Source organism: Octopus bimaculoides, chromosome 5 (genome assembly GCF_046866305.1).
Source record: "Octopus bimaculoides isolate indiv1 chromosome 5, ASM4686630v1, whole genome shotgun sequence".
Classification (NCBI taxonomy): domain Eukaryota; kingdom Metazoa; phylum Mollusca; class Cephalopoda; order Octopoda; family Octopodidae; genus Octopus; species Octopus bimaculoides.
The window spans coordinates 46,799,180-46,812,695 of NC_142932.1; the positions used below are offsets into that span (position 1 = coordinate 46,799,180).

General features: G+C 33.0%; 1 protein-coding gene and 1 long non-coding RNA gene across 4 annotated transcripts in view; one reads left to right on the top strand and one right to left on the bottom strand.

Annotated features, from left to right (window-relative positions):
- Window positions 1-12,004, top strand: part of LOC106870493 (uncharacterized) — a 43,302-nt gene extending 31,298 nt beyond the window's left edge. Inside the window, exons 2-3 of the long non-coding RNA XR_001409531.3 lie at window positions 8,824-8,875; window positions 10,684-12,004. This is a non-coding gene — a long non-coding RNA (uncharacterized LOC106870493). The remainder of the gene's footprint in view (window positions 1-8,823; window positions 8,876-10,683) is intronic.
- The window catches only part of LOC106870492 (osmotic avoidance abnormal protein 3), a 906,658-nt gene that overhangs the window by 186,506 nt on the left and 706,636 nt on the right, over window positions 1-13,516 (bottom strand). The gene's annotated exons all lie outside the window — the stretch shown is intronic.

Here is a 13,516-nt window from a genome sequence, read left to right on the forward strand (position 1 = left end):
ATGAGCTAAATGAAGAACTTGATATAAAAGGTCAGATGTGGTTTATGAAAGACAAAACTACGGATATGAGCAGGTGATCCTTACAGAAGATAACTGTTAACAGAAGTGTCAAAAGCTCAGTTAATAGAACCAGTGGAAGAGGGAGACCTATGATGACAAGAGATGAAGACTGATTTCAAGAAGTTGCATCTCATACAAGAGATGACAAAGAGTCATAACAATTCAAAGCACCAGATGCTAAAGATTTGTCCACTCATGCAAGCATGACATAATATATGTTAAAATGGATGAAGATAGTGATAGAGACACAGATATATAAAATATATATGCATATAAAACATATATATAAACACACACATATTCAAATAAACATATGCTTACATATATACACACACATATATACATAAAAAAAAGCATTATACTTTGTATGTTGAATCTTAAGATTTTGTATTTGTTGGTCGTTTATTTTGCTCTAGTCACAAGATGATAAGTATCATCATCATTATCATCATTTAACGTCCACTCTCCATGCTGGTATGGGTTTGATTGTTTAACTTGGTGCTGGATAGCGGGGAGCTGTCCAGACTCCAACTCTCTATTGTGGAATGCTTTCTATGACTGGATGCCCTTCCTAATGCCAACCACTTAGCAGAGTGTGCTGGATGCTTTTTACATGCTACTGGCAGAGGTGCATTTACACATCACTTGCACAGGTGTATTAACACAGCACTAGTTTGAGTGCTTTTTAAGTGGCACTGGCACCTGAAAGGACAAACCTGTATGTGTGAAAGAGTGATTTTACTTAGGTTGATGTGTCTTACCAAGTACAGCAAACTGCCATATCTCTTGGTCCCTTATCATTTCTTTAATGAGGCCCAGCACCCAAAGATCCTTTCTCCCCAATTAATCCCATATCTTCTTGGATCTGCCCTTTCCACAGGTACCCTCCACAATTAGAGCTCAGTGTGTCAAAACGTTAGACTTTGTAAAATACTCCATTTCATTCCTTAATGATCATTTACAATCAGTGACACCTGCCAAATGAGCAACACCATATTTTAGTGCTTAGCCCTTTAACATTCAGATTATTATGTCAAACATAATGCCTATTTATTAACATTGTTTTGATGATGTGATTGTTTACTTTTAGAAAGACATTGTTGGGTAGGAGTGAGAGGTTGAATCTTGTCACTTTAGACATAAAACAGGTAAAGTATTTTGGCAGGATATGGTCGGTTTAAATGTTAAAGAGTTAAACTGTGATGAACTCCAGTGCATTTGACTGAAAGGCAAAATCAACCGCAGTAATATCTGAGTTCAGAATCAAAAAGGACATAATTTAAGACTACTAAACATTTATTTACTGTGGTTACTCCTCTATAAATTTTCATATATAACAACTGTAACAACAGCAATAGCAATTAGTAACAAACTAATAATAAATTCAGTAACAGGAAACTAATTAATAGACACTGAATAACAAGATTACATGAATAGAAAGCAAACCATTTTTTTTTTCTTTATAAAATTAAAGAAATCTTAACTGTCAAACATGAAATTTATAAATGAAGTCCAACATGAAGTATATGTATGTGAGATTAAAGACAACAACTATTTGAAAAGATTCTCTCTCCATTCTCTGAATCATTTAAATCCATTTCAGTGATTCTTAAAATAGATGTCAAAAGAAGACATAGGAATGGGATACAGAGTAATAACAACAACAACAGCAGCAGCAGCAGTAACAATAACAACAACACAAACAAAGGATTAATATCAAAATGTTCTTTCATGAAACCTTTTTGGTTTTGATTTGTTGTTCTTGTTTCTGTCCTCTATGAAATTGTTAATAAAGTGATTAAAAAATATAGTAGAAAATATTAACAAAATGAATGGAAGATAATTGATCATCTGTTGTATGAGAAAAGGCCTGAAGACAATAGAATGTTCAGTTAAATGTCTTTGCTGATTACTGCTAGTGATGGATAACATGTGTGACATGCATAGATAAGATGAAAAATTTCAGGTTATGATTGTAAAACTGATATGCACTGAACTTTGCAGCTTTTGTTGTACATCTTACATTTGACATATAAATCATTTCAATAAAATCTTTTATGGAAGAAAGATCGATTTAGCCATAAGAACATGGTAGCTAAAATGGAAGAAAAGAAGGTTTTTTTTTTTCCAGATAGGTTCTATAGGGCTTTCTTTCATTGTTTCTATTTAAAGGTAGCTTAATGAAGAAGTGTGTTTAAAATGTAATGCCATTATAACAATTAAACTTGAACAATGATAACAGAGGATGTTTAGTGTTTGATTTGCTGAAAAAAATAGATAGGGTTTGGTCAGTATTTTTATTTTTTTAACTGTTTTACATTCATATTCCGAAGTTTGAATAGGGTCAAAATGCTTATTTGTTAGGGCATGTATTTTTTTATTGGATGACCTTCCTGCTACTAACAATTATTGATCCCTCGCAAAGCATTGGCAATACCCACAATAGAGTTTGCTCTCACATTTGGGATGGTACTGCTGGTGCTGCCCACACAGATATCCTAGACCACATCCAAATATGGGCCATCTAAGTGACTAGCATAAAGTCACCCACAGACACAATCCAGCTTCTGGTCCATTGGCATGCTACCTCCTCTCTCTGCCTTTCTACTTTACCTATAATGAACTCTACTTCTACAAACAAGCTACCTCCTCTCAGATATTCCAATCCTACTTGTCTCTCCTCATCAACTTTGCACTAATCACTACCCTGACAAGCCTTCTGACTCGTAATGTTGGCTCTCTGGAATTCCTTCTCTACTCATGTCTTTCCTGAAAATGTTGACTCATTAAAGTTCAAGAGGAACATTAATGGCATCAATCTCACCAGTGCCTCAATGGCCATGAACTATTCTTTCCTCTTCATTCTTCAGACTCAGCATATAATAAAAAAAATCTAATCAGAAATAACAAGAAATGTTCTACTCAATGAAGTAAAATAGAACATTTGCTCAACCATTTTCCAAATGCTGTTCTACATTCATTTTCCAATGTTTGAAAAGAGACCAGAAGGTTTATCTGTTGAAGCAATAACTTTTGAAGTTGGACAAGCTTCCTACTACTAATAATAATCTAGCCATGAAATAAGACAAAAATGCGATTTAGATTAGTAAAGCAAAACGTAATTTCAAACAGACATGCAATACAAAGAAAATAATAAGATTTGTACATATAACTAAATGGTCAGTTGTCCATCCAACATTGTCTCACCTGATTTTTAAAAAAAAAGGTATTGGAAAAATGAAAGCAATTGAGGGCGAAAATAGTTAAGATGTTAAATGGTTGAACTATTGACGATGTAAGACCTTAATAATACAGTTGCTGGGTTGGGCTGCAGAACAAAATAAAAAAAACTACTCTACTTGCTCCAGTTTATTTGACTGCTGAAAAACTAGTCCCAACAAGCATTCCTGTTAAATGGCTTACAGTAGGAATGGTATCATGGCTGTGCAATCAATTGCTCTAACAAATGAAGGAAAAAAATGGAGGAGAAAATATGATTCCTGTAGAAGTGGAAGTAGTGTGCAATTGATAAGTAACTATCGGTTTGCAGAGCCAAGATCAATTACAAATGCAACTTGCAATAGTCTAATGTTCAGTCCATGAAGAGATTTGTTTCCCACCATAAGTACCAGTTCCATCCGTAAATTTCAGTGATTCAGAAAACAATGTGGATTAATTAATACACACACACAGACATACACACACACGTGCACAAACATGCACATGCATACACACATACCCTGGTATCACTACACAGAGATTAAAATGTTCAGCAGTGACCCAGCACCTCAACCATTTATAATACTAAGCATTTATTTCTATTGACTGAGTCAACCAGAACAATGGCATGCGTTGCCTCAGAGTACAGTCCTCTGCCTGTAGCAAGGTTTGAACCTATGTCATGTAGTGTGCATTATTTAATTCCATTCTCTGGATTTAGTGAAATGTATTTGCATTAATACAAGATTTGCAGTTTTTAAATAATTTTAATAAACTGAAGTTACACGAGAGTGATTCATGACTAATTTATAACATTTACTCTCAGGTTGTTCAAATAAACAAAATAAAGAACATTACAAGAAAAACCTTTAGTTAAAAGCAACCAAGAGCTGTCAATAGCAGATTTTCATTAGTGGAAAGAAATTAAAAGAAGTAAAAAATGAAATATAGAAACAAAATAAGATTTAGTAGAATTAAGTAAATAATATTTGTATGAAAGGCATATTTCTCGCTTGCATATAGAGTTTCCCAATTGTCGCAGAAGACAAATGGAATTTGATCAGATATATGATGACAAGTTTTATGACTTATCGTCATATACTCACTGACTAGGACATAAAATAGTGCATTCTGTCAAAACAGATGGTCATTAGAAAATCATTCTGGTCCAGCAAATATTGCAATCCATGTTTCCTATTTGCAGATATTTTCCTTGTCTTTTAATTGTTTTAGATATATTTAAAACAAAAACAAAAATGGCAACAATGTCAAATGTTCATAGTTAAGATCATATGATATGTGATATCTTACTAGCGTTATTACCAGGAAAATATTGCAGTTGATGAAAAATGATGCTATCAAATTCTAATGGCGCCAACTAGCTTTAAGAGAGAAAAGAAAAAATCCTTTTAAGCATTTGTAAATTGGAGTCTTTTTGAAATGTATTCTAGTCTATTGGAAACTTTGAATGTTTTGTAATAACAAAAAAATGCTTCCTGTTGGTGTCTCATATTTTTAAAACAACATGTTTCCAGAAAATGCCTTTTTGATAATGTTTTTATACTTCATATTACAATTTAAATAAATGCAATGGCTACTTAATATTTCACCCAACTTAGTTTATGTCATTCAATCTCAAAAAGAATGAAAAAGGAAAAGCAGAAAAAAATGTCCAAGGAAGGCAATATATCTAATTTATAGCAAATGGAAGATTTTCATAGAAGCTTCAGACAAAACCAGTTTCAAAGCATAATAAAAGTTAAAAATATTTCTAAGCATCAATACTTTCTGTGAGGGTTTTTTTTTTTTTTAATTGTTTAGATATTTTGAATGTAGACACATGAAATTTCCTATAAATGGCAGTCTTGTGAATTGTTAAGATGTTAAAGTGGCCTATCATTTTCTTTTCTGAAACATGTACGAAAGACACAGACAAAACAGATTATAGGCTATTTCTGTTAACATAGGAGATAAAAAGAATTTTGCTGTTTAAGCACAATTCATTATCTGCATAAATATAATGAAAAATTAAAAAATTACACATTTGTTCTTTCAAATCAATTGTATGAGCTACATCGTCTTTCTCTAACAGTTCTGCTGGTTGCATACATTTTATGAACTTGTCTCTATCCCATTTCAAAATGTTTCTGTATAGTCTTAAAATTTTCAACTAAAATATTATTTGCTTATATTCTTTAATACTACACACTCTGAATGTTTTTCACTGTCCTATAACTGAATAATAGGTCATTGGTTGAGATTCTGCTACATACCAGATAATCCTTTCTACTATAGGCACAAGGGACTGAAATACTGGTGAAGGGGGCTAGTCTATTACATTGACTCCAGCACTTGACTGGCACTTAATTCATAGCCCCTGACAGGATGAAAGGCAAAGTTGACCACGGTGGAATTTGAATGTAAAAATAGACAAAATGCTGCTAAGCAATTTTTTTGTTCAGCATTCTAATGATTCTGCCAGTTTGCCACCTTGCTACATTCCAGATGATATCATATTAGCCACCCTAATATATTTTTGTTTTAGGAATTATACTGAGGTCTTATGGGACAAAAACAGATAATGGTTTTGTAATCAATGACTACATAAAAGATACTTTGAGAGGGGTCAACTGTCTTCACTGACTATTTAAAATACAACAGGTACATCTGTATAGAAGTATTCAATTTATAGTATATCTGACAGCTTTTATGAGGAGTCCCTTGTAGTCAGCTTAACTAAACATTTGGATAAATGAAATTTAAGAATTTATAAATCGTTATCTTCTGTGAATTGCACTATTTAGCTTTAATAAACTGTTATTATTTTATTGATATAATTATCTGACTGCAGCTGGGGCACTGTTTCGAAGGGGTTTTGTCAAATCATATTTACCCAGTAATTATTTTAGTCTGGTAATGATTTTAATTGATCTCTACTGAATGACTAAATTAAATTGTGACTTACAGGGATACAGCATGACATGCCAGAGATTTTACACCAGTATACACTCACGCACACACACATACACACACACACACACACACACACACACACACACACACATATTTGTGTGTGTGTGTATATGTGTGTTTCAATTTCAACTGGCACTCTTTCAGTAGCAATGATGTGAGTTTCAGTTGATCTGATCAGTGGAATAGCCTGCTAGTGGAACTAATGTGAAAGTGGCTTAGCACTCCACAGACACATGTACCCTTAACATAGTTCTCAGGAAGATTCATCGTAGCACTGAATGTGACAAGGCTGGCCCTTTCAATTACAGGTACAACTCACTTTTGCTAGCGGAGTGGACTGGAGCAATAGGAAAGAAAGTCTCTTGCTCGAGGACACAACATGCTATCAGGTGTCAAACTTTACGACCTTACGATCATTAGTCAAATGTCCTAATCACTAAACTACACACCTTTACACACACATACAAAATGGACTTCTTCATAGTTTGTCTCTCAAATCTCACTCATAAAGCAGTGATCATCTTGAGATGCCCAAAGTTCCACACAGTGGGTCAAGACCAGAATTATGTAGGGACAAAGAAAACTTCTTAAGCACTCAACTATGTATTTTTTCTTTCTTTCAAAGATTAATATTACAGAAATGTGTAATCAGATTATGGTGACTTTTTATTTATTACATACAGAGAAGAGGCATACATCTATATATGATAACATTTGTTATCATCTGATGAGTGTTAACTTCCCTAACAATAGTATTTTCAAGTTGAAACCCATATGCTTTCACTAAAGATTGTTGTAGTAGAGCAGTACTATTTTGTTATTTTTTTCTTTTTGGTGACATCCTGATTGTCAAACCTACATCAATGGATGATAAATATCAAAAGCATAAGTGTTGAAGGAAACCTCAACATAAGTGGTCCTCAACAGGGATCCATATAAGGTTTTTAGGGGTCCCTTACTCTATACGGTTGTTCAGTCTTTTAGAATGATTTTGATCATAAGTTTAGTGAATCAAACTGTACAACTTCAAATACTACTAGAAAAAACATGTGACTTTGACTACAAAAAAAAAAACATGTGACTTTGACTACAAAAAAAAAAACATGTGACTTTGACTACAAAAAAACTTGAAATTATGATATTTCATTACAAGTCTTACGCACACACACCAAAATTATTTTAGAAGATTGTACTCTTCTAAAGATCTAAGTAATTAGCTATGGTCCTCAATCTTCTCTCTTCAATACCATCATATTCTTTCACTTTTGTCATTAGCTTTGTGGCTCTACCAAAGACTAGGTTTTTCAACACACTTATACAGTATTTTTGGCTATATGGTCTTTTAATTCCATTGAGAAATTCTTTCCTTAAGTAAGTCCCTCTAAAACAATTGCCATAGATTTTAGTTTGCAGTTCAGAAATTGTTGTATACCATATTGGCCTAGAATCTATTTTTTCATCTATAAATATGACCAGTCCATTATAAGATGGCATTATACAGACTAGAAAATAAACCTCTTCTTTTTTATTTGCAAAACATCTGCCTGTAGACTCAAATAGCTAATTATATTTTAGCTCGATCGTCATTAAGTTCTTGATCACTTTTATCTTCTTTTTTTTTCTAATAATACTGATAGAACACACTTTTAATTTGCTTCAGTTGCTAATTAAATACTCTTTAAAATTGCCATGTACTCAATCTATGATAAGTCAACCAAGCAAATAGTTCAAAAATTTAACTGACCTGCTTAACTACTAAACTCCACCAAAATCTAACCATAAATCCTTTCATACAGACTGCATTAAAAAGGCACATCACTTTTATATGACTATCAAAAAAATTATAAAAAAAGCAAACTGTCATCTGAATTATGGCAATGACATAAAAGTATATTTCTCTTATTTTAGATTATACTGTTAATTCACTGACTATTAATATGACTTCTTAGCAGATTTACAGACTTTTGTCTCCTATATTTTAGTTTATTATCTCCACTATGTTTAAAAATTATAAAGGAAACAAATGCTATAAACTACAGTGAAACACACTCATTCTCTCTCTCTATCTCTCTCTCTATCTCTAAAGTTGATTTCACTTTTAGACCATAGATAAAGAATTATCAGTTGTATGAGAGTCATGAAAATTCTTTCTTCTTATTCTGTATCCACCCTTTTTGTTATTGGCTTTAAGAAATGTCTAAAGACTGGAATCTTGGATCAACTTATGCAATATGGTTTGTTACTTCCAACCATGAATTCTTTTGAGAACTAGACACAGTTCTTGCATAAATAAATTCTCTTGACATATGTTTATCTCATACCATTAACATAAAACCTTCTGACTTAGTGAACTTTGCACCTTTTCAAAACTTTGAGCTAAACTCATTTTTTATTCTCATCTTCACCATTTTTTCCATCTAAAGCTGTTCATCTAACATAACTAGTAGTTCCTTTTCAAATCTACACCAATGTAGAATGCATATTGTTTATTACTATATTTGTCTCTGTGCCTACATGGTAATGGAGTAACAAGAATGATAACATCCATTTGTTTTATATATTCAAATCCAGCTGGCATCAGGGATTTTTTCCACCACTCTCAAGTCAATGCAGCAAGTACCAGGTATGTAGAGACTATCTTCCTCCTCTACAAATGTATAGCATTGTACCATAGTTAATGCAGAGCCTGGATAAGAGCAAGAACATAGGAGTGATACAAGGAGGACAGACAACTGCATCAGGAAACTGTGGGGAAAGATGACATGTAACTAACTTGTTCAGATGAACAAAGATTGTTGTAGTAGGTATAGAATATAGAGAGTGAGGGAACATCATGTGTCAATGGGTAGTGTGTCAGTCACTGAGTCTTTGTCAGTAAGCTGGATGACCTTTTGGAATCAATCTAAGATTTTTTTTTTTTTTCTTTGTATAGCAGTAACACTTCTACCCAAGCAGGAGCAGTTCTCCATTGTAGGCTTTACTTCAAATTTTAAAATTTTATAGTCAGAAGCTGATCAGAACTGCATTAATTTCTGATAATGCAGATGAAAGTTAACTTATGAAATGCAGTTTTTGATGTTATGTAAATGGGATTGCCGTGTTTATACCAACATTTATCTCCAGCATAGATAAACAACTGCATTTAAGCCAGAGTTTCATTCTCAATTAGCTGTATGTGCTAGAAATTATCAAACATCCAGTAAATCACAGTCAACTTAGGATTACACCCATAGAATTATAATTATAGGATTATAATTTTCTGGACCAGTTCTTTGCATATTTACAATATTCATATCTAGACTACATTTTCGTAAGCTCAGTACCTGACTATGTTTTATTTTTTGATATGTTTATAATAACAGACTGGTTTCAAATTAGAAACTTTTATGGTAAGAGTTTCTGATTTGAACACAGCCTAAAAACTGAATTATGGTTATATTTAAAATTATTTTGAAATATTGATTTATTGTCTGTCCACTTGGTCATTCATTTCGTTCTAATAATATTGCATTTATTTATTTATCTATTTATTTATTTGAAAGGAAAAGTAGTAATTTCATCTATAATAATAGATGCCAAAACATATTTCTGTGTTTCAGTGTGTCACACTTTGACCCCCCTCTCTCACTATTCCTCATGATAAGATGAGAGTAATAGTAGGCATAAAAATGGGGAGGAGTAGATTGACGGTTGTGAATGGTAATGGGGTGATAGTAATAGTATGAGTTGTGATAGAGGTGGAGGTACGGTGATGGTGATGGTGGTGGTGGTAGTAGCCAAGGCAGTCAGGGATGAAGATGATAGTAAGCGATGTGAAAGACAGTGGTGATGGTGGTGGAGGGGAAGGCAGCGAAGTCAAAGGTATTGATGGTGGTGGCATCAGAAGTCTGAATGGTGTGTGCATGGTAGTTGTAGTGGCAATGGTGGTGGTTATGGTTGTAAACAATCAACAGAAAGAGAGAGATAGAGAGAGAGAGAGAGAGAGAGAGAGAGAAAGAAAGAAAGAGGTTAGACAGAAAAAAGAAATTGTACTGACCCCCGAATGGGAAGACAAAAAATGTTGTTTATCATGCAGCTTTGCAATAAGTTCCAAGTTAACAGATTATATCATTGTTTTGACGAAAATTGTTCATTGCTTGAAAAATATTGGTCAAGTTTAATATAATTTAATTTATGCTCAATGCATGAGGTGTCATTGTTGGGCCCAAGGAGCTAGCTTAAAAGCCAGCCGATAATAAGCTAGTAATTAATAATAGCTGCAGAAATAGCTGAATCTCCAAAAGGGTCAGCCACTGGTATGACTACTTAGTAAAGTGATTATCTCTCATCATGTGGGCAATAAAATGTTTAGTGAATTAAAACCAGTTTTAAATTGGTCAAAGGATAAAGAACATTTACCATGCCTTTTTTTTTTTTTTTTTTTTTTTGCAGGGCCTCAGAGATATTTGGAAGGGGAGGAAGAAAAACAACCACAAAACCTGGCCTAAAGGTTTGCAACAGAGTGGAATCTGCTGGAAATGCTGATAAGTGTTGTTAAACCAGATGACAAATGGAGTCTCTCACCTAATCATTTAAACTATTGATTAACTCTAAGTGTAAACATAGACAAAGCACATTGTTCACACCACTTCATTTAGTTTACTTAGGTGAAATTAGGCACTGTTTCCATATTACATGAAAAGCATATTAAAATTTGCCAACCCAACCTTTGTATATCACCATGGAAAAAAAAAGAAGCTATTTAAAATTTAAAAAGGAATTTAAAAAAAACAGTTCTACCAAATTCGTCTCCATTTTATAAAGCCTTTAACAGTTGAATGCTTTCAAAATCTAGAGAGAAATTAGATAAGTTTGATAAGTTGATTGCTTAATATAGCTTAAAATACTTTAATCAAAACAATTCTAATGTAGATCCTGTTTTTCTATATCATCTCTGCTTATCTTATTGCTGATCTTCAACCCAGATAACCTAGATAATCATAAAACCTCAGCTAACATACTATTTGAAGTAGATCTGAAGCATTTATAATTTTAACTTGGCTGACCTGTTACACAACCATGTGTAATGAAGCAAGATTTAAGTTAGTTGCTAACAGTTAATATCTCCCATAAATAATAGGTAAGCTCTCTTGTGATGCATATCATTATATTTTTAAAATGTAAAGATAAATTAATATTTTATGATTTTCCCCTGGCTTATATCAATAATTTATTCACAAAAATTATAGACTGTTCTTTGAAGTACATTTATAGATCAATGAAGATTGACTGTAAATTCAATTTTTATCAGCTATGTCTAATTTTACAAACACGATAATGCAAGCAATAATAAAAATAATAAAAACAAAAACAATATTGTTGATTCTTCTCCCTGCTTCTCTATTGGCCCCACCCCTCTATATATACATGTCACTATCATTTTAAACTTTTAAGACTCTTTTAGTTTTATATCACATTTGTAAAATATATGGCCCAGGCAGTTTATATTTTACACTCCAGCACAAAGTGTATGGCTTAATTGATCTAAAAGTACTTGATTCATAACGTCAGTAGACTTCAAATCTGGAAGATAAATTATAGGAAATATTCATAAATTAAAAAGACAAGTCAAAATGAAAGTTTTCAATTATCTTCAGTGTTTCCAATATATTTTTATAAAGTCTAAGCATTGAAGCATACTTGCAATGACTGCACCGTTTGTAACTTAGGGAGTTTAATATTTCTATATTTTATGAATAGATTTCTATCATCACAGCCATTGTATATTTGTTCATTCACTTTATGTTCTTCTTTCTTTTTTTGTTTTTCATCTTTTCTCCATGATAGCATGGTTCAGACAAATACATATAACCAAGCTATTGTTTCCCAGCCAGATGCACTTCATGTTGGTAACTTTTACATGCGTTTCAAATAAGGGAGTTTTCATTCCACTCATCTCCAAAAGTGGAGCAGTATCAGACGATTTGTTCACAGGGAAAGACCAACAAATATCATTATCCACAGGTCAGCAATTTCTATGCAAATTGCAGAATGTAAGCATTCACTAGGACAGACACATAGACACACATACACACACACACAGACACACACACAGACACACACACACACACACACACACACACACACATACTCATTTACTCATTTTAGTCATTTGACTGTGGCCATGCTAGAACACCGCCTTTAGTCAAGCAAATTGACCCCAGGACTTATTCTTTGTAAGCCTAGTACTTATTCTATAGGTCTCTTTTGCGGAACTGCTAAATTACGGGGACGTAAACACACCAGCATCGGTTGTCAAGTGATATTGGGGGGACAAACACAGATACACAAACATATACACACACACATACATACATATATATATATATATATATATATATATATATATATATATATATATATATATACATATAGAGGATGGGCTTCTTTCAGTTTCCGTCCACCAAATCCACTCACAAGGCTTTGGTCAGCCTGAGGCTATAGTAGAAGACACTTGCCCAAGGTGCCACGCAGTGGGATTGAACCCAGAACCATGTGATTCATAAGCAAGCTACTTACCACACAGCCACTCCTTACTGTTCTGTTATAGATAGGATCAACAAAAATGTAGTCCATCCAGTGAGAAATAAATATCATTTATATCATTTAATATACATCCATGCCAGGAAAACATAATAATTTAGTAGATTTATATACCATGCCTTGTGTCTCTAAGCAATCCTAGTTTTTAAGAAATTATTGAGTTTCCATGGCATAAAACTCATATTTAAATACTGAATATGTTAAATGTTATATATATATATATGAGGTCTGCTCAATAAGTATCAGGACTGGTGCAATAAAAACATGTAGTGAAACAGCACCCCAAATCACACTGTTGTGAAGCAAAATTCTTATCCTCACACCTATGTCTGCACTTATATACATCCATATATTAAATATATATATGCACTTACCTTATATGCAGACTACTTCTGATTTGAGGCTAAAAGGGGACCTATGGAAAGTCTATGATTATCATAAATTTATCAGGCTGAATAGCAATTGAAATATTTAAGGTCGCTATTCTGCGAAATCTGATATATGAGGAAGCTTGAGAAAATACAAGACCAAGCTCAATTCATTAAGGACAATAAATGTATAATCCAAAGGCCACAACTGTAAATAACTTAACTAGATTCTCTATATATATATGCACATATATACACACATGTGCTACCCATACACATATAAGTCAATATTGCATTTCATCCTTTTGGAGTTG